This window comes from Lissotriton vulgaris, chromosome 3_1, assembly GCF_964263255.1.
Source record: "Lissotriton vulgaris chromosome 3_1, aLisVul1.2, whole genome shotgun sequence".
In the NCBI taxonomy this organism is placed as follows: Eukaryota; Metazoa; Chordata; class Amphibia; order Caudata; family Salamandridae; genus Lissotriton; species Lissotriton vulgaris.
In genome coordinates, this window is record NC_141689.1 from 605569448 (window position 1) to 605588686 (window position 19239).

The window sequence follows — 19239 nt, forward strand, 5'->3', positions numbered from 1 at the left end:
GAGTCGTCGATGTGCCCCACGTGACGGGCGCCAATTGATGGATACAGGCCTCAGCAAGGCCTGGGAATGCAAAGGGGTTCGCCCTTCTGTGCACAGAGTCCTCAGACTACACAAAGAAATTGGCACGGAAACTGGAAATACAAAGACATAGTTTAATAAACCTTTAAAGGTGGTACTACAGCCCAACCAACACTTTACAGTATTGTACAAGGTAGCACAAAGAACTCAGGCATGCTGTCCCCTTTTATACATAAAGAAGGGGCTCATAAGTAGGTGGTTACAGCTCAAAACATGATTTACAACCATATATGGACATTTCTTGAACATGATCGATACATGGGTGGAGTTAATGGTTCTTGAGACCCGCCGAAATGCACATTCCAATCTACGCTAATCAGAGACAGATGTGACTCCTACTGAGCATGCGCTAGACGCACAAGGAACTATTTACAGCTTGTTGCTGGGCAAACTCCTGGGGTGATAATCAGTGAGGTAGGACTCGCCTCGTGGCGAGCACATGGCAATGTATAGTACACAAGATGGATGCCAGAAAACAAAATGGAGTCTGGCCGTATTTCAAGTATGAGTGGGAAAACTAGAACAAAGACACGATAGCATGTCTTCAGTGAATGCTTAATACTATCGCTGTTTTATTTACAACACTACCTAAGGCACAGCTCCCTCTTTGCTCAGACACTGGGGCCCTGCGCGGAGGAGGGGGGTAGCGTTATTCCTTAAAAACCCCTGTCTGTTCACCTAATCAAAGTAACATCCTACAAACAGCGTTGAGCGCGCCAAGCATTGCACATAAAATGCAGATGAAAAAACTGAGAGTGTGTCTCTCAAAGGGGCGTGGGCAATGTGATTAAGGGCGTGGTTTAAGATTACGTAAGCTAAACATCTGTGCTTAGCATGGTGTGCTGCCCTAATTGTGTTTTGTTGTTTCTGTCATTGCATCCATATATACGATACTACAACAAGTAACCATACCTACAAGGTTTTTCAATGGTTGTTAGTTGCATAGGATAGATAAGCAGCAACTATGGATTGTATATAATATTGAAAAAGCTTCCACTTACAACCCTGGTGACACCACAACTATGTTTAAAAAAAGAGAAGGGAAATCCATAGAGAAAAATGACTTTCTTTAAAGGATTTCCTTTCCCCTACAACGCTCACTTGGCATGATGTTATGCCATAACTTCTCCCCTAATGAGAGTGAGCAGTGTGAGCACCTGCACCTCGAAGTGCCTGCTGTCCCTGCAGTCTGGAAAAAACAGAGCACCTATGCCAGGACACAAAACAGAGCCCAATAGAGACCCCTTTCGACTGCCGGTGCTTAGACCCAGCCCGGCCCACTTAAAGCCCTGGAGCTGGAGATCATACTGCGGATAAAGTTGTTCAAGGTTAATTGACCCTGTGCTTCAGTGCTCTGAAGAAGTTTGCCAGTGAATGACAACATACACCAAATATTAGTGCATGACCATTTTAAATCTTATAGTAATGGCTAGCTAGGTAGGGTCAACTCCCCTTCTTTCCCTTGATATGGCAGCTGTATGAGGGCATATTTTTAGCTATTCTTACAATCGGGGCGGGTGAGGGGGCCGGGCCCAGCCATGTGTGCATGGGGGCCGAGCGGCCCCCCCTTTCCCATATCAGTGGCACTCAATTGGGCCTGCTGAGGAGCAAAAAATAGAAAAGCTGACGATGGTCCTTATAAAAGAAGAGATAGGGTGAAGTAGTGCGTTTAGCCGTGCAGCAGGACGGGCCCTGCACTCTCTCTACTGGGGGGACGACCGTAGACAAGTGAAATCAGAGGACAAGTACACACCTGCTGTGCTGATTGTCTGGGCCATTTCCTGTGCTACACTTACCTCCATACACAACATCATGGGCAAGACTGATAAGCAACATCCTTAGTTATCGTTTGCATCTCGTTGCTCGAATCGACCCGCGGGCACACATTCTGACACGGAGTTAGAGCAGGCTCAGCCACAATCCTCCACGCTGGAGGTCACGTTACAGGCCAGGCAACTGAGCCTACAAACCATTGATGGAAAAATAGTCAACCTATCCCTCGATGGACAAAATGACAGCAGCATTGGATAAGCAGGGGGAGAGGCTCTCAGCAGCAGAGCAACTCATATCAGCTGTGGAGGATGAATCTCATTCTACGGCGGGCATGAGCCAGGATATGGAGAAATTGATGACTGATGATGACTGGGTTAAACACTATTAGTTCTGAGCATCATCCTCTGCAACCAAGAACTTAATATGAAAACATCCGGATTGCTGATGTGCAGCGTACTATAAACTTCTGTGAATTGGGGAAAATAATTCGAATTACAAACTGGGTGCTTCATATCCTTCTGAAATAGCCTGTACTAGGCTTTTACCTTTGAGATGGGGCAAACTAATGGCCACAGTGAGAAAACAGTCGGTTCCCCTATACTGATGCTGTTTGTTCCCATTTTGTACTCTTTTCTTTGTCTACTTCCTTTGCTGCTATCCCCTCTCCCTTGAATCTCTCCCCTTACCTGCTAGACCGCCTAGCCCCCTGTCCTTTGTGACCTTTGACTAAGCACTCATTCTTCCCTTGTTGGGGAAAGATCCAATATTTACACTCTGTAGTTTCAGTGAACCCGCTGAGAGAGTCCACAGCACCAAGGGAGCCAATCACAGTTGAGGTTTGGAATGGCACCCTTGAAAAAGCACTCCCTCTCCCCTTTTTGGGGAAGGATCCAGTATGTATGCCTTGTAGTGTCTGAGACCCCTCTGATAGAGTCCACTGCATACAGGGAACCTCTCGCAACAGAGATGGAAAATGATACCACTCCCCCTGGGATCACAGTTTACTGGACTTTGGATGCAGCTTTGACTCGTTTACCGGTTTGTGTCCCTGTCATCCTCCTTCTCCTCTTCCCATGCTGTCTCTCACCCTCCCCTCCTCTTTCCCTCCTTCATTCTCTGTCTACTCCCCCTGCTCCTACCCCCTCCTCTGAATTTCTACCCTTGCCTGCTTTTTCCCTTATGTATATGTCATTTTAGTTTATCTCGACCTTACACATGTAACTATGTTGCCATGCTCTAACAACTGTGTAACCCTTATAACGATGTAACCTGCAACTATGGTCTGATACTCATGTAAAGCGCTCTGATACCTCCGGGTCTAGCCAGCGCTATATAAAACCTTTAAAATAAAATAAAATAAATAAAACTTCTGGGTCTCCACCACAAATGCGGAGGCCGTTTGTGAACCAGGCCCTAAATCTCTGTATTCTTTGTGGCATTGTCCTTTTTTTGCAATTTGTGCGAATGTTCGCTGTTACTTAGTGTTCATGAATTTTATACAGTGTCTATAACTAGGACTACTTGTTTTACCGTTCTTTGTATTTGCTTCATTGTATATTGTGTATTTTTTTGTGTACTTTCTAATATTTGAGTTACCATTTGTACCGTAAATAGTTTGATAAATGCTTGAGTTTTAGTCAAAGTGTTGTGTAGAAAAAACTCTAGCTTAAAACTGCCATACTATCTTGTCCTGTTCTCTAACTGGGCTCTCCCTACACCAACTTCATTCCTCCAGGCCTTGACTGCTCATCCTCATCTTCAAAGGGCATGGAAGATGTTTAGTGAGCCCAACTTTCCAACGCCGACCCAGTGTGTATCTATAAATGTACTTATTTGTTTATTGATTTATCTGGAGTTTTACGAAGTGTTGTGTATCGCCTTGCAGAGACACTTTGCCTTTCACAGATACTGCTAGTGAGCACCAGTGTACATATTGAGTAAATAGGCGGAGTTAGAATCCAGTCATCGGAAAGGACCTCAGTTTGATTTTCTTCAGTTGCTTCCCTCATTCGTGAGGAGTTCACGTAAATGCGATATATGACAAATCAGTTGTCTGGGCTGAATATAGTTTGGCACTGCCCTCAATCTTGTATTCAGGATAGTACACAGTGCAGGTAACCCTAGTTCATGACAGACAATAGCATTCCAGCTCTCTGAGTTCTGTGGTGGCCATTGCAGCAGCAAGCTATAAAGAAAATGTCTGACATAGGGCCGTATGTATCAAAAAAGAGCTTTGCGATTCTCAAATTGCGATTTTTAGCGAATCGCAATTAGAGAATCACAAAATGCAATGGATGTAGGATTTTTAAAAAGTTTTATGAATTCTACATATTCCTTATTTGCGAATCACAAATTGAGATTTGCAATTAAGGAATACCTTCCTATTTATTCCTATGGGCTAGGAGGCCCATAGGAATGAATAGGAAGACATTCACAATTTGCGATTACCAATTAGAGAATCGAAAGTTGAGAATGCAGTTTCAAGGGTGCCAAAAGGACACCCTGCTGCAACCGTGAAATGTGCATGTGTGCATATTTTGCGCACATACATGCCCTATGGGCATGTATTTGCAACATATAGCACTTTTAAAAATCAAAAAAGTGCTTTTTTAAAGAAAATCGCAAATTACCACCAACTTGAAGTTGGTGGTAATTTGTAATTCCTTAAGGCCAAAAATCAAATTTCTCGTGCTTCCAGAATTGCATTTAAGGAATTGCAATTTGCAATTCTCTATTTTGCGATGGCCTTTTGGGATGATACATCCCAAAAGGCTTTTTCCAATTCGAAAACGGGACGATTCTGAGAATCTGTTCATTAGCAAATGGGAAAAAAGCTTGATACATATGGCTCATAGGCATAGATGCATCAAGCTAAAAACCGCTTGCAAAGGGGCAGATTCTCAGAATCTGCCCCTTTGCGACCGGTATTTTTGCATCCCAAATGCAAAAAGCGCAATTTAAGAAATCACAAGATTTCGATTACTTAAATTGCAATTGCATTTAAGGAATCTCAAATTGAGATTCCTTAAATACAGTGCATTAAAGTTAAAAAATTAGCGATTTCGCTAATAGGGGGAGCAAATTACCATAAAGTTGAACTTCATGGTAATTTGCAAAAACTTTGAAAAATGCACTGAAGTGCATTTTTCAAAGTTTCATTTTACACAAAAACATGCCCTTAGGACATGTGTGTGTGCAAGATGTACCCATATGCAGATTTCAGGGGTGCCACAGGGTGTCCTTTTAACACCCTTGAAATTGCAATATCAATTTGAGAATCTCTAATTGAGAATCACAAATTGAGATTGTCTTCCCATTTATTCCTATGGGCCTCTACGCCCGTAGGAATGAATGGGGAGGTATTCCTTAATTGCGACTCTCAATTTGCGACTCGCAATTAAGGAATTTTAAGAAATTGCTATTTTTTTAGCGAGTTCTTCATGCATAGCCTTTTGCTATTCCTTATTAGCGAATCCTTATTTTTCGCTAATAAGGAATCTCAAAATGGATGCTTGATGAATCTATGGGATAGTCCCCAGAAGTTTGTGAAATTCCGTTCACTAACTAGTTTGATTGGGGGTCTATGGATGACTGTGGATGGCCTTACTTCACTACTTTCTTCGAAGAAAACCTATTTACCTCATCTCCTTACATATTTCTTCTCCTGCGTCCATAACATCATACCTTCTACAATTAACTTTAGGCACAGTTTCACCTATTGAGAATCGTTTAAGTTAAATCAATGCATAACTATACCAAAATGCAAGTTGGAATGCTCCTAGATTAACTTAAACCATTTTCAATTAAGTCTCATATTGCTTTTACTTTAACCACCATGTCTCCTGCTATCACTCCCAATAGCAAAACTTTGCTTATTAATCAGATTATGAGTGCTTGAAATAGGTTTGTCTGAATGTCTCTGGGTTCCCTGCTGCCTAGCACTTTTAATTGTAACCTAGCACTCGCTGCAAACAGCCCCCATTTCTTCGCTCTTTCATGATCTGCCCTACTGTTTTTGGAAGGTTTGCTCACCACAATGCTTCACATAATTTCATCTTTGTCCAATGTAGGCACAACCAACAAGTCACATAAAGGTGAACTGCCAGAGAGAGTGATGATGGCGCTATCCTAGGAAGTCAAGTGATGGCATGGTAAGTGTCAATTATAAAATTAATGGGGATCAAAGGGGGTGCTGCAGTTTCCCTCAGCGTATATTCTCATGGTCATGTATTCTCATGAGTTGTGGATAGGCACCACCACACCTGTCTCAAGTGTTGCTTGAGTATGAATTTACCTTGAAAAAATGAAAGACAAGAGGCCTTTGGCAAGACAGGAACAGTTTGTTCAATTTAACTGAGTTGCCGGGAGATCAAGCAACAGAGTCAGTGTCTGAAGACTATGTCAAAGCACATTCATTTCGGCCATCAATGTATACATTACATGAGATGTCATTAAAAAATGTATGCATTTCTTTGGAGTCAGAAATTTGAGCATAATCATGGGGCCATACATCTGAGTGCTTTGACAAGAAGCTCAGGTGGGCCTCCACTTTGGACACACTGCAGGGCCAATGGGTACGAGTCCAGATGTCCAGCATGGGGAGTACGTGATCACTAAGTATAATGTGCATGCTGTGTTTGGATTGGCTGTTTGTTCCTAACTTAGTGTGGGATCTGACTCTATGGTGTTTTTGTGAACGCATGCCCCTCTGGCCAAAAGTGTTTTATTGGGACCAGCCTCCTGAGACCATTGTGGTGTTGCTGCCTATCTGTGGGATCGATCTGGATTTTCCTGTTTGTGCGTTTGTCTAGGGGTTACATGTCCCCACACCTGTGATCAGTCAATCAGTTGCTTCAGGCTTATATCGAAGGGCCTGTCTAACCACGTATTTCTAACTCGGGATTGAGGGGTAAGTCATCTCGGATGAATTCAACAACAGAGATGCAAGATTGTTTTTATACGTATATATGTCATGGTGTACATCAACATCCTTTTTTTTCAATATTACCTCAAGGATTCTACAGTTTCAAGCACAGATGAGGTGATAAGCAGGCATAGATGATGAGATAGTAGGTTGCAGGGATCTGAAAGAGTCATCAGCATGTGAGGCTAAGCAAATGCTTACTTCGATGTTACAGATTGAGTGAAGAGGGACATCACAAAAAGGTAGCATGAGCTATGGGATGAACAGCAGTGAAGGGCATCATTTCATAAGTAGAAAAATGTCATAAGGTGTGAAATCCAGGAGACACACCAGTCCAGCGCCTTGAGACCCTCATGGGTATGTAGCACGCTCTACAAATGGTTGATTGATAGATTGATTGATTGGTTGAGTGCCTGTCTGAACACCCACAGCAAACAGGGCACTACTGCATGCCAAAACACATCTAACAGTGTTGTTTAAAAGATATGATTGTAAATAAGCCTAGATTAAGTTCCATTTATCTAAGTTGTGCCCTATTATACATCAGGAAAATGTCGGTCTGTCTTGTCTCAGGATTAAGATAAAGGTAGAAGATGCAACCATAATTTTCTGCAATCTGTGGCAATCAACCTCATACCCAAGGCAAGTGATGCTCACCTGGAGTTCTTCTCTGACTGCCTTTCTCCTATTTTGAAAGTAGGTGTGCCTTCAGTAAGAGAGGATAAATAGAACATGTAACATATAGTTCAGGCGAGAGATTGGCTGCTCTAAAAGCAGACAGTGAATAGCATCTCTGCTATGCTCATCATGTGACTTACAGAGCACAGTATATACACTATTAAAGGGTGCTTCTCCCTTGCAAAATTGACTACAGCAAGATCCCCAGGCAGCCAAATCAGCAAAGGCATTGTTTGGGGTCATCAGGGGCCTTGACAACCCCGGCTGCACATTCTGTACAGTCCCTGCCTTTCAAGAGTTCTCAGATACTTTGCATACTTTATTTTAGATGCAAGTCATTTTATTGCTGAAAGCATTCGTGCTTCCTCTTGCCACACAGGCCTCATGAATGAGGACATGCAGGTGAGAAGAAGATAAGACCCAGGACTCTATGGTGCCACTTCTAAAATTGAGGTCCATGCCTCGAGTGTATCGTGATGAACTGGCATGCATCCTATCTATTGGCCCAATGTGTGAGTCCATAGTGTATTTGATGAATAATGGCCATTAACCTCAAGATACAAAGTCCCGTGCAATTGATGCCAGCTTCTGCAACCTCAATCTGCCAGAGATATCAGCCCTGATTTGGTGTACAGAGATTAAATGGGCTCCGAAGGCACCTCATGATAATGGCTTTAACGGCCTGACAAACCTTTCTACTCTTGCAGTCCCATTCAGGGCGTTTCTCTGGATTAACCTTTGCAGTATGCAGCAGTGAACTTTGCTGGGTATTATTACCGTCTCAAATTCTGCCTTCGGTGTATGTCTTTAAGCGTTTCTTGGCTCTAATATACCTGCGTTCACTTGTCTCCAATATACCTGCGTTCACTTGTATACTGTTTCACTCGTTATGTTTTGCTTCTCCGTTTATATTGGCTATCACTCGTCCTTCTGTAGAATTTTATTTGGACCTTGGCCCCCAAATTGTGGCATGAACGTCCTTCTGCTCTGAGAATGTCATCTGCCTTATCTAACTCTAAGAACTTTCTGAGGAAACGTACTCATGATACCACATAACTAAAGTTGGGCTCTTGCTGTGCTACTTTTTGTATCTTTCTGCAGATTTGTTCTTATGTTTTCTTTTTCAGCACTTTGGGCAAAATGTCTATAAAAGGTATAAAATAAATGTAAATAAACAAATAGATGAATGGAAAAATCTCAAAAAGCTAGCAATAACAAGACATACTGTAGTAACTGTGATTTAGAATGAATATAAAGTATGCTTTGAGTGTTGGTTTTATTGCCACGGTCAATTACAGTAAAGTTATCAGTGATGAGGAAAAAGGCAGATACTTCCACATGCTTTGCCTTGCATATTATCTGAACAGTACTAGACTTGGAGTCCTGAAAAAAGAAGAACAGTTTGTGAGGATACTGGCCATTTGCTACAAATCGTGTGATAACTTCAGCCCACTTCATAGGGAACCAAGGTTTTTTTGGCCATTTTTTTAACGACCGAGAAGGTGGATTTTGTCATCCGCTCTCACTATTAATGGCGCAGGCTTTTACTGAGAACTTTCATTTCTTAAAATAACATCCTGGTAATTAATGCAGCAGCATTTTACTCGGTGCGGGTCAGGTAGAGCTGAGGTACTATATATACAACCAGTTTCTCAACGAATGCCTCACCGGGACTAGTATTTGGCTACTGTTTCATGCATACACATAAATCTTTTAAATAAAAATGTTACCTCACTTTTTGGATCGCTGGAAAACGCATTCAACATCAAAATCATATCCCGGATTTACCACGGCCGACTAAACTCAGATTAAAATGTAACTACCTATTTTATGTGTGTTACTTTCAGTGGCGGCTGTCAAGTCTCGAGGGTGGTGAGGCGGTTGACACACAAAAAAAATGCATACAACAACATGAAACACACTTACCTTCCTTCAACTAGCACAACATCCTCAATCGTCTTCTCTCCTCGAGAAGACTCCCAAGACAAGCCTGGCCTGCTCTCATGCTGTTAACCTAAGCACAGCGCCCTGTTTGGAGGGAGCGGCCTGTCTCGGTGCGCCAAAGTGCACTGGAGGCCTGCACTTACTCTCAACCCAAATGTCTTACAACAGCTGGTTTGAGAGGTTTAAAGTGTGCATGGCTTTCTGTCCATCGCAACATGGCTGGACAAAGAGACAAGCGCATGTTAAACACATGCATAGGCAGCCACCCTCCTCCCTGCTGCTGCTGCCAATCAGCAGGCCCCACTCACCCCTAACACTGCGTTCGGGATGATTTGGCGAAAAATAAAATAGTAATGAATTTACTTCATTACCATTTTATTATTCGTCTCTGGGGCATTTCAGTGGGACGACATCCCTCCGCTATAACGGAGGCATGGGCGTAGGAAGTGTGGGGGATGCTGGGGATTTATCTCCCCCAGATTTTGGAGTGGGGGGACACGGAGGACAAGGGTGGAGGAGACAGGGGACAAAATAATTTCCCCTTTCCATTCTGCTATTCGCAGGGCCATTAGCATGCGAAAGCGCAACCTAATGGCCCTGCACTTGACCTGCCTGGAGTCAAAGAGGCCACCCGTCCTCTGCCTTTTGGTATTCTGCAGTAAGGCTGGGCGTTCTGGGAACGGCAGAGAAGGGGAAAAAGCTCTATCTCTTTTCCTTCATACCCAGAGAAGGCAAGGACTGTGTCCACTTCTCCTGATCTGCATCTGGCAGCTGTCCTACTCCCCTCTACCTCTCTTTATTCCTCAATCTCTTTCTGTCTCTGTCTCGCCCCTCCTTAAATTCTGATTTCAAGAGACAGCTCTTGTACTCTCCCTTGCCTCTCCTTGTCTTTATTTGTTCCCCTGTGAAATGGAGCCAAAATAGGCGGAACACTTTGGCTGGAAATGTCCTCATTTGCTGACTGTTTTATAATTCCAAAGAAATACATCGGGATGGAGAGAAAAAATAATTAAATACCTAAAAAAAACAATACAGAGAGGTCAGCAGACAGGCCAGATTGTTATTTACACCCACACATATTAGCTTCACTTCCTGGTCCTGTAGCCATGTCCTGAACTTTTCAGGGAAAATCACTTACTGATTTCTGAATAATGAGTTTAAAACTGTTAAGGTAACCATGTTGTCCCTCAATACATTTCACATGCTTTACTTATTCTTGCATTCCTTATGAGTGTTTGCTTTTTCCTGGGTGTAATTAATTATTTTTCAGGCAGCATTTTTCTGTTTTCTAGTGCAGAATTTGAATTTAGTCGCAGCACAATTGAGTTGCAGCTGAAGGCAGTGCGAGTTTCTCTCAGTGGGGCAGTATGGTGTTCAGTGTGGGAGAGGATGTGGCACTCTGGCCAGAGCTGCTGAATTTGGAACTGGAGCACCATTTTCAGCCTTCATGACCAGTCCACCAGACCACACTCCTGACAGAGCTCATTCCGATGCTACAAATTAAAAGGTACGAAAGACCTTAGAAGCCATGGTGTCTTAGCACCCGCAGGTGGACCCTAATGGTGGAAAGTGTGAGTTAACCTTGAAGGCCTGTCCCCCAAAATCCATACTGCGGTTCACCTCCAATCTTGCGAGAAGGCGTACAGAGAAGCACACCCTAGATCGACAGTTACTGTCACTGAGGTCACAATATCCTGGAGGCCAGTCCACCGCATGCATTGGTAACTCCATTGGCCTTTTCCAGCGGTAGTGGTGCAACTTACCTGGGGTTAGCAATGTAGGATTTGCATGCACACCAAACTTAGAGGGTGATTATAATGGCAGTGGGACCGCCACGTCCCCCCGTCAGTGGTGGTCCCACTGCCATTGGTGACTGCATCACCCCCAGCCATCTTCCCAACAGAACCATTGTTTTTTGCTTAATTATCTCACCCAGGTTCTGAGGGTCACTGGGTTACCCCATTACTTCTAATGGCATATTTTAATGGTGGCTGGTTCCCGGGGGTCGGAATGACCAACCGCCACGTACCCAAATGGCTCCTTGAGCCCGCAAGCACTGCGGAGGGGCTTGTGGCTCCTACAATGCTGGTGGTGCCTACCAGACACCACAGTAGGGATTAAAATATCCCTTACCCGCCAGCCTATCCATGGCGGTTAACCAGCCAAGGAAAAGTTGACAGAAAGGGACATTGGTGATTAGCAGGCGCCTTTCCCTCCAGGTCCCAGACATCTAAGATGCCCTCCCTGCATATCACTGCATCATGTGGCAGGCACCACATTATGCCTGCCACGAAGTGCAGTGATATATTTAAATGTCAGTTTTTACATTGAGGCGGATGATGCAGCCAGCATAACCGCTGCAATGTAAAAGATAGGCACTGCGAACGCCGTATTGGCAGTCGCATTGTAATGCCTATAGTGGGGCCGCCACCTTGAAGGCCCCTTGAAGGTCCCTAGTTGATCACTAGGACATCATCGAGATGCAGGCCGGGATTTATTCCACGTGCTACCTTTGATTGATTCAGGCATTACAAGATTTCCTTAGAGACTCGAGACTACCCTGCCCGCCAGAGAAGAAATTATTTGACAGATTGGACCTCTATACGCTACATAAGTACACTAAGTGACGCCTCACTCCTACCCTACAGTGTTCTGTCCTAAGTGACGCCTCACTCCTACCCTACAGTATTCTGTGGAGAGCTACAGAGTCCCCCTACTCCACGATTGATTTGTGAGAGGCCCCCCGCCCCAGCACTTATGGTACCCCCAGCCCCTACCACTTCTCACTTTCCTGAGGAAGACCCCGCTTGTAAGGTTCAAGATACCTACGGAAACTAAAGGGGTTGAAGCGTCGATATCACAACATTTGCCAATACCAAATCAACAGTAATGAATAGGCTGTGACTCCATGTTTTATATGGCAAACATATATATACTATGCGTATTTTGACTATCCGGTATATGAACAAAATATACCAGAATTGTTTGTGATATTTTGTCACTACCTCTAACTTTCTCTCTCAGTACCTACCATCTTGCACTCCCTACCCTCTTTCTCTGGGCACTATTCATAAGAATCATGTTACCATGTTAGGTTATCCTTACGATTTATTCCTTGCATAAGATGCGTATCTCTAATGTGATTAAATAGCATTGGTTGAATATGATTTTGTTTCATTCCCTCATTTAATACCTTGAATGTTTTTTGATGTGCTTTTTCTCCCCCTTATGTGAAAGCCACTAATACACTGCGACCACTCTAATATATACTGTCTAGCACCCAGGTCCCAGTGACTCCGGGTTTACCCTTTTCACGTAACTACCTTGAAGGCCAGGGGTCCCATGCCCAGATTCAATGGCGGACGGACTGAAGTCCGCCTGCCATTGTAATCAGCCCCTAAGTTTGCAAACTTCATGGTCTCTGCTTCATGCACAAACACTATTAACATGTGCAGCCTGCTTTCGGGCCACTGGAGTTATGCTGCAATGGTGGCCAAAATTATTTCGCAGTGTTGACTAACTTATGCAACAATAAAATTTCTGCAGTGCACTGCGGTGCATTTTATGATACTTTATTATTTTGACAAAGTTATACATACTAACAGCCTTTGCAAAGCTTTTGCCTCATTAGTACCATACAAATGAAGCAGTGGAAAAGGTGACCAGTCAACCTTTGCAAAGGGCTCTACACTTCAAAGCAACAAAAGTCACATTTCTTTTAGTGATGATGATCCATTAGAGCTACAAATTTTTTTGGTCAAATCATTAGATTATGCAGCAGATGATGTGTTATGTGGCAAAAATAATACAGCCATAGTTAAGTGGAAAACATTTTTCCACTTAACTTAATTTTGCCCCAGCATTGCAGTTGATCAGTTTGTAAGTTCCCCAAAACCGAAACGTCAGGTTTGGGTGCATTTTAAAAGCAGTCCTACAACACAGGGCTACTTTTAAACTGACCTCCGGCTTCAGGTGTGCACACATGCAAACACAGAAAGAGCTGCTGGACTCTAAACTGTCATGTCCTAATATATTCTAGGGTCTTAAAGGTAGTTTTAATCCCCCTGCCCTACTAAGTACTAGGGCCTTATATAAGAGGTCATGCCAATCATAGGGGTACACTAACCCATAGTGCACCCTAATATATGTAAGTGTTTTCACAGTATATTTAAGTGTCTCTTTCAGAATAGATAGCACTGGCCCTGTGCCTGTGCAGACAGAGGCCAGGGTCAGTCAGAGTTAGGTACCACCAGTACCAGTCAGCAAACAGCAAAACGATGGGGAGTGCTCAGGGCACAGGATGGCTTTGCAACACTAAAGAAGCACAACACCATGGTTGGGGGAGGGGGGGTTCTCTTTAACCCTTTCGCTGCTGATGACGAGCTCAGCTCGTCATCACCCACGGGTGTCGTGTGCTGATGACGAGCTGAGCTCGTCATATCTGCACCAGAATCGCAATTTGCAGCACAGCGCAAAAATCCCCGCAGCAGCCATGTGGTTAATAATCAGAATAGATTTCTATCCTAATGAACCCAACATTAGGATAAGGAAAGACTGGGGAAAATCATAACGTTCTAATCTATACCTTGAAGTTTTCATGCCGATTTTTGATGACGGTTAATAGCTCACTGTTTAATGTTAGGATTTTAACTTATAAACTGCAAATACCAAAAGAATCTCTAAGACAAAAGCAGTAACTCACTCACCTATTTACATGATATGCATTTTGTGATCTGCGTGGTACATGTTCTTTGCAGCAGGCATATCACCCCACTGTGGCTACCTTATACCTAAAAGGAATTACACGACATTTGGCAAAAAGGTAGCCTTTGGTTCAGAAAGAACTCTTTTTGTTAAATGGTGTAAATATGTTCAGTAGTTTCTGAGAAAATCAAAATAAAAAATATTGATACATAGAGGTGCGCAGGATCCGCGTATCCTGTAGATCACGAGCTGAATGCTAATCGGCTGTCAACACTTCAAACCAGGAAGTGTTGGCAGCCTTATTGAGCCTCGGTAGAACTGAGGCACAAGAAAAGAGAAAAACAAATACGCAAAACACGAAAAGTGGGCAGAAACACCCTGACCCCCTAGGCCTGCTCAGGGGGTCCCACAAGGACCCCAGGGGCCAAAAAAGGCATTTTTCTTTTTTTTTTAAACCACGGGATACACGATGGATGAGCGGATCCGGCTGTGAAAATGTAAAAAACGAAGCGCGTGCTCCGGTGCTTCATTATTAATTAGCCCCTGGGTGGGCAAAGTCCTGGGGCAATGTTTCTATTGTAATGGGGGACTGCCACCCCTGGGGATTTTCAAAAGGATTTTCTGCCGGACCCCAGCCCGGGGGACCGCCACACCCGGGGGCTTCTATAATAAATGGGTGGGGCTCAAAGGCCCCACAAAGCCCCGGGGACCGCCATCCCCTGGAGCTTTTAAAAATGCCCCAGAACCATCACCTCCCCGGGGCTATGTGCACATTGGGAGGGGGGCCCCCTCCTGGAGCCTGTGATGGTCCTGGGGACCACCACTCCCCAGGGCTGGCTCCTGCAGTGTCCCAGGGTGCCCACCCCCGGGACACTGCTGTTTGCTATTGCAGGGCCCTGGGCTTTTCAAAAGTATTTTCATGGGACCCCAGCCCCGGGGACCATCACCCCCGGGGCTTCTATAGTTAATGGGTGGGGGGCTGAAAGGCCCCCCAAGCCCCGGGGACCGCCATCCCCCAGGGCTTTAAAAAGCATAAAGACTCCTGTTTGGGGGGGCTTGAGGCTCCCCACCCGCCCCGGGAACCGGCACCTCCCGGTTGCTGTGTGCACATTGGGAAGGGGCCCTCCTTCTGGAGCCTGTGACGGTCCTGGGGACCACCACTCACCAGGGCCGGCACCTGCAGTGTCCCAGGGTGCCCACCCCCGGGACACTGCTGTTTGCTATGGCAGGGCAGGTGCCTAGCGGCTACCGCCCTGCCATAGCAAACTCTGGAGCTGTGTTGCAGAGAGGTGTAAAAAGGGGCATGGCCTCTGAACACCTCTCTGCAACGCAGCTCCCTGGCGCATACTGGAGGTATCTGCGGGGCTAGTTGGCCCCCAGGGACCCTCAGGATTGAAGTGGAATTAATTGCACACGTCTCCTCAGGCCCGCCCCCTTCCTTCACCATTGTGCAAATGTCCCCCCTGGCGAGTTTTAAGTTGGGGAATTAATTCCCCTTCAATACTGAGGGTCCCTGAGAGCCAACTAGCCCACCAGGTACCTCCAGTATGTGCCAGGAGGTGCGTTGCAGAGAGGTGTTCAGAGGCCATGCCCCTTTTTACACCTCTCTGCAACACAGCTCTGTGGCCCTTACTGGAGGTACCTAATGGGCTAGCTGGACCCACGCCAGGAAGACCGCGGGGGTGTGTTTTGGTCTGTGTTTTGGTCTGTTGCGGTCAGCTCGCAAGGTGTTACCACTGCTCCCTGATCCAGCGAGGAAGCTTCTGATTCGTGGTTTATTCTTGTCGAGGCTTGACTACGGGAACGCGTTGTTTCTCAGTGCTCCCGAAGTGACTTTTAAAACCCTCCAACAGGTACAAAATGCAGCCGCTAGAGTGTTGATGGATGTTCCCAGAAGACATTCAGCTGCCCCGGCCCTGAAAACGCTTCACTGGCTCCCCGTTAAGGAGCGGGTGAAATTTAAAGCGTTATGCACGGCCCATAAAATTTTGCATGGTAAGGACCCCCCTATCCTCTCCACTATGGCTCGCCCCTATAAGCCCACACGTCCTTTGCGTTCGGACCAAAGACATCTTCTGCAGTCAGCTAGAGTAAAGAGAGCTCGCTCTGGGGGCAGGCGTTTCTCAGTGCAAGTGGCGGCACTGTGGAACTCCCTGCCCTTCAAGATCCGTTCAGAGCCCAAGATCTTACTCTTTAGGAAACTCCTGAAGACCCACCTGTTTCCAGTATAGTGATTGAGCGGAGCTTTTTTTTTTTTTTTTTTTCCTTGTTCTGTACTGCGCCGGGATGCCCCTGGGTAATCTGAGCGTGTTATAAATTTTATATAATAATAATAAAACTTGGGACCCTCACGATACAAGGGGACTTAATCTCCCAACTTAAAATGGCCACAGGGCCTGTTTACACAGTGGTGAAGGGAGGGGATGCTGCTTGAGGTGACGTGTGCAAAAACGCCTTGTGGCGTGTTTTAAGTTGGGGAAATAATTCCTCTTTAATCCTGAGGGGCCCCTGGGGGACAACTAGCCCACCAGGTGCTTCCAGTAACCGCCACTGCGCTGTGTTGCAGAGAGGTGGTCCAGGCCGTGCCCCTTTTTACACCTCTCTGCAACAGCACTTACTGGAGGTACTGAGTGGGCCAGTTTGACCCAAGGAAACCTCAGGATTCAAGGGGACTTAATCTTCCATCTTAAAATGGTCACAGGGCGTGATTTCACAGCGGGCAAGGGAGGGGACTGGGCCTGAGGTGACGTGTGCAAACATGCCCTGTGGAGCGTTTTACTTTGGGAAATTAAATCCTCTTCAATCCTGAGGGCCCCTGGGGACCAACTAGCCCACCAGGTGCTTCCACTAAGCAGCACTGCGCTTTGTTGCAGAGAGGCGGTCCAGTCTGTACCCTTTTTACATCTCTCTGCAACGCTACTCTGTGGCACTTACTGGAGGTACCTAGTGGGCTAGTTGGACCCAAAGGACCCTCAGGATTCATGGGGACTTAATCTCCCAACTTAAAATGACCAAAGGGTGTGTTTACACAGTGGGGAAGGGAGGGAACAGGGCCTGAAGGGACATGTGCAAATACGCTCTGTGGCGCTTTTTAAGTTGGGGAAATAGTTCCCCTGCAATCCTCAGGGCCCCTGGGGGCTAACTAGCCCAGCAGGAGCTTCCAGTAAGCGCCACTGCGCTGCGTTGCAGAGAGGTTGTCCAGGCCGTGCCCCTTTTTACACCTCTCTGCAACACAGCTCTGTGGTGCTTACTGGAGGTACCTAGTGGGCTACTTTGACCCTAGGGACACTCAGGATTAGAGGGAACTTCATCTCTCACATTAAAACGGCCACAGGGCGTTGTACACAGTGGTTAAGGAAGGGGACAGTGCCTGAGGTCACGTGTGCAAACACGCCCTGTGGCATGTTTAAAGTTGGGGAAATTGTCCCCTTCAATCCTGAGGGCCCCTGGGGGCCAACTAGCCCACCAGGTGCTTCCAGTAAGCACCACTGTACTGTGTTGCAGAGAGATGGTCCAGGCTGTGCCCCTTTTTACACCTCCCTGCAACACAGCTCTGTGGCGCTTACTGGGGATACCTGGTGGGCTAGCTGGACCCAAGGGATACTCAGGATTCAAGGGGAGTATATCTCCCAAATTAAAATGTCCACAGGGTGTGTTTGCACACATGTCACCTCAGGCACCCCCTTCCTTCACCAGTGTGCAAACGCGCCCCGTGGCACGTTTTAAGAGGTAGTTTTAATCCCCCTGCCCTATTATGTACTAGGGTCTTACAGAGGAGGTCATGGTAATCAGAGAGGTACCCCAACGCATAGTGTTCCCTAGTGTATGTAGGTGTTTTCACTGTATTCTAAGTGTCTTTTAGCATAGCACTGGCTCTAGGCCCGGTTAGTCAGATTCAGTTACCATCAGTACCCATCAGAAAAAGTTGTGGTTACAGGAGGACTTTTTGCTCCTCTGTTGCATCTTTCTGTACATCTCTTCTTCTTCCTGCATTTTTCTTCATCTTTGTGGACTTCTGTTGCTTCTTTGTGTATTTCTTTTTTTTCTTTCTGTGCGATTTTCTTCTTTCTTCACATGTCCTACCTCTGTAGGCATAGTTAGACACTAGCATTTAAAAACCTTTGAAATTCACTTAAAAAACCATAGGTTTTCGGCACGTTATAGTTAGAAATGAGCATTTCAAAATTCACTGAAAAAATCATAGGTTTCTGGGGCCTTATAGTTACTTGGACATTTCAATCTTACAGAACCATAGAAATTCCCCATTTATAGATAGTTCAGCTAACTATAACTCGCGCGCCCCCAATGCACTGCTGATGATGTCACATATTACATCACTCATGACATGGTCAGTGACATCAATCACGACATCACTGATGACATATCAAATGACATCACTGATGACATCATCCTTGTAATAGAGTGGCAGCCCTCCTCTCACCCTAATATAACCTTTGATATACACACTCAAAATTAGAAAGTAACATTTTCAGAACAATGGACATACCAATACCACTTATAAGAAACCTATTCAGTAATTTCAAGATCTACACCCACATCCACTCATTCACCAACAGTCCTATACAGTCACTCATACATGAACTCACTCATCATATGTACTCATACACCTATACATCCTGTTACACACCGACACTCATCCATATAATTACTCACACACATAGTTACACATACAAACAAACTATCAAACATCCATTTATTTGCATATGCAGTTATACACACACACCACACTTACTTCTACAGAAACTTACACATACTTATTCTCTTAAACAATCACTTATAGAAACACATACTTATTTATAATGGAACTCTTCCAATCTCTCACTCTTACATACACCAATACTCACATATACTAGTTTAAAACAAATGTAGTTACTCATAAATACACTATTGAGACAGTCATTTACTCACTATCACACCCATACACACACTCATCCACCCATACAGTCCTGCACACATGCTGTCTTCAACACATGCAAACAGTGAGTCACTCATTCATGCATCTATGCACTAAGAAATACCCCCCACCGAACCATACAGACACTCAGACATTCATACTGATACTCAAACAAAACAACTAATAACACATATAGACACTCATGTATCTAGTCACCAATCCA